The sequence below is a fragment of the Malus domestica genome, chromosome 02 (genome assembly GCF_042453785.1).
Source record: "Malus domestica chromosome 02, GDT2T_hap1".
Lineage (NCBI taxonomy): Eukaryota > Viridiplantae > Streptophyta > Magnoliopsida > Rosales > Rosaceae > Malus > Malus domestica.
The window spans coordinates 27,724,703-27,728,307 of NC_091662.1; positions in this window are offsets into that span (position 1 = coordinate 27,724,703).

The window sequence follows — 3,605 nt, forward strand, 5'->3', positions numbered from 1 at the left end:
AGTCCTAATTAGTATCTTTGCCATTTGATGTACAAGAATCATCTATACATCCATTCATTGTCCTAAAAGGTTTCTTCCAAAGATTGACTTTCAGGGCATATTTCCAACAATAAATGCCTTTGGAACAAACCCACAAATCTGTGATGATCATGTAAAATCTGACCATCAGATTCCTTCATCTGGTCAAGCTTCCTCTTCATGTTTGTAGCATAGTCATGTGCGAGCCGGTGCAACTATTTATTCTCATGCTTGAGCCTTTTAATCTCTTGTTTGAGACTCATCACTTCAGTCGCCAATGATTTAACTTGGCAGGTTCGAGCAAATAGGCGTTGGGCCATATTAGACACAGAACCTGCACACTGAACACTGAGAGATAGAGAATCCTTAACAATCAACTCATCAGACCGTTTGGAAAGTAGTTTGTTATCTTTGGGAATGAAAAGGTTCCTAGCCACCACCGCAGCGGTCATATCATTCTTCATCACAAAATCCCCAACGGTAAGAGGACCAGTAGGGGATAAAAAGGATGGGCGCCATATGTTGTCTGGAGAAGGCTTGGCTGCCTCTTCAACACGGTTCAAGTCAAAACGATTGTCGGAGGGGCCAGACATTTTCAAAGGTGTTGAAGAGAGAAGAGGTCGGACAAATCAAGATTTTAGAAATGCAAGAAGGAAGCTTCTACTGGTGGAGATTCAAGTGTGTTTTGGAACTTAATGCTAGCCTCTATAAAAATCTGCACTCAACGGAGCTTCAGAAATCGAAGAGGCGCCTGCTCAGAAATCGAAAAGGCGTTTGTTTTCTCAAAAGCTGGGCTACTCAGAGACCACAAGGGCCAATCTCAGAAATCGAAGAGGCGTTTGCTTTCTTAAAAGCTGGGTTGCTCAAAGACAACGAATGCCGATCGCAGAAATTGAAGAGGCATTTGCTTTCTCAAAAGCTGGGCTGCTCAGAGACCACGAGGGCCGATCTTAGAAATCGAAGAGGCACCTGCTTTTTCAGCCTTGTCAGCACCTGTCATATGCACACTCAACTTTGCAGAAATTACGGGCATTCTGTCGAAGATTTCTGGTGAAGTAGAAAGCACATGAATGTTACTGTTCAATCATCCACTTTCCACACGCAACATCAGCCCACAGGTACCACATATAACTTTGCCAAAGATCTCTGACAAAGTTTAGACACGTGAAGCTTGCAGCTCCCATTACATCGCTATGACCAAGAAGGGTAAAAGAATAGCAAAGAAACAGCACTAACAAAGTTTAGACACATAAATTTTGAAGGTCTAGCTACCATATTATTACCCACAATGGTAAAGGAACATGACCACTGCTGGATAATTGGAAAGTCCTTGTGTGTCAACCTCTGTGCTCTGTGGCAAGGTATACTAGCAAACAGGCCCAACCTTTACTCACATTCGAGAAAACACTCTCAACAAGATTGCTTGCTTCAAGAACGAAGAGGCACCGCCCTCCGAATCTCAAGAGCCAGAATCCTAACATGATTACTTTCTCAAAAATCGAAGAGACACCACTCTCCGAATCTCGAGAGCCAGACTCATAGCAGGATTGCTTTCTCAAAATCGAAGAGGCACCATTCTCCGAATCTCGAGAGACAGATCCCCGACAGGATTGCTTGTTCGAAAACTGAAGAGGCACCGCTTTCTCAACTTCGAGGGCCAGATCTCTTTGAATAAAGCTTGTCTGTAATCTTCACACTGCTTTCTCAACTTCGAGAGCCAGATCTCCTTGGATAAAGCTTGTCTGTAATCTTCACACGCAACATCAGCTTTCCAGATACCACAGACCACTTTTTCAAAGTGATATGACAGAGTTAAAACACGTGAAGCTGGCAGCTTCCACTACCGTGCTATGACCAAGCAGGGTAAAGGAATAGCATTACTACTTGTTGTTAGGGAGACTCCTATATATGTCGACCTCCATCTTCAACGGACAGGTAGACCTGCAAAAATACTCAACCCTTCCTCATATCTGAGAGGGCACTCCCAACGAAGCCTCTCGAAATACTCAGTTTTCTTTCCCCCCGAGAATACCTCTGCAAACAAGCTACACCAGAGCAAGAATATCTCATATCATCAGGGTTAAAAGCAAGAGTATCCCATATCATGCTTTTTCCCTGTCTTTTCCTTTGGTCTTGTTCTTACCTGCAAGACAAGAAGAAAGACTACCTGGAATCAAGCTTTCAGTCAGGAACTGACTACCTGGAACCCCTTACCTGATTACTTACCTGGCATTGCTCTCGAGTACTCATCTTCAACATCTTATGCTTCCAGAGAAGATACCACATATGCCTGAGGAACAGATAAGGCAAGTGAGAAGGATACAAGGAAGCATGTGGAGACAAGCGTAACAGAACACGTGCCGATACATCCACTACTTTGTCAACAGTAAAAGTATCTCATATCAGCAGGGTCGAACGTACTCTAGATTTGATGGACTTGTTTTGACCCTCAAATTCTTCAGTCGGCCTTATACTCTGCAGGAAACTAGAAAACCTTCTAGCCGAGTTCAAGAATAAGCATGTGGAAAGTTACTTCTTCAAAAGCAAAAGTATCTCATATCACCTCTTCTCCTTTTCTTCTCTTTATCCTTCATGCTGCCTGCAAGATAGGGAGAATGAGAACAATCAGCCGAAACTCGAAATCAAACTTCTGATCTGGGAATGATTGCTTGGAGCTCTAATTGCTTACCTTGTCTGTCACCTCTTTCAGCAGATCCCCTAGCTCGGCGACTTGGGGGACTCCTACTACATGGTTTGTATCACGCTTGACCAAGCCTGAAACTACAAGTAAGCTTCAAGTGAAATTTATACATTACCTTGTGCATCTCCACCAGTTAAAGATACCACCCCTGGAAGGAGGAAGAGTACTTCCAGAGAAGATGCCACATCTACCTATGAGACAGATAAGGCTAGTAAAAACGATACCACACTTCGGTACTTAGAAGTTTCCTGATTATAAGATCATTCTCCCACAATATTTTCTAATGTCATTTGTACTAAATCATTCACTTGTACTCACTAAAAGAGAGCTTGAACCTATGTACTGTTGAAACCCTTCACAATTAATGAGAACTCTTCTACTCCGTGGACGTAGCCAATCTGGGTGAACCACGTACATCTTGTGTTTGCTTTCCTATCTCTATCCATTTACATACTTATCCACACTAATGACCGGAGCAATCTAACGAAGATCACAAACTTAATACTTTTTGTTGTACCAAAGTCCTTACTGCTTTTATGCATCAACAATCCGTAAGTCCTTACCTTTTTAAGTAATGGATGAGTTAACAGGACATATTTAAGATGATATTCCTTGGTGTATGCTTTTCGCAAACGATATAGTGTTGATAGATGAAACTCAGGAAGGGGTAAATGCGAAGCTTAACCTTTGGAGAGAAAAGTTGGAATCTAAAGGTCTTCGCCTAAGCCGATCAAAGACTGAATATATGGAGTGCAAGTTCAGTGCAAACGGAGGCCAAAATGAGTTAGGGCTGAGGATTGGAGATCAGGAAATATCAAAGAGCGACCGTTTTTGCTACCTAGGATCTATCTTGCAAAAGAACGGAGAATTTGATGGAGATCTCAAC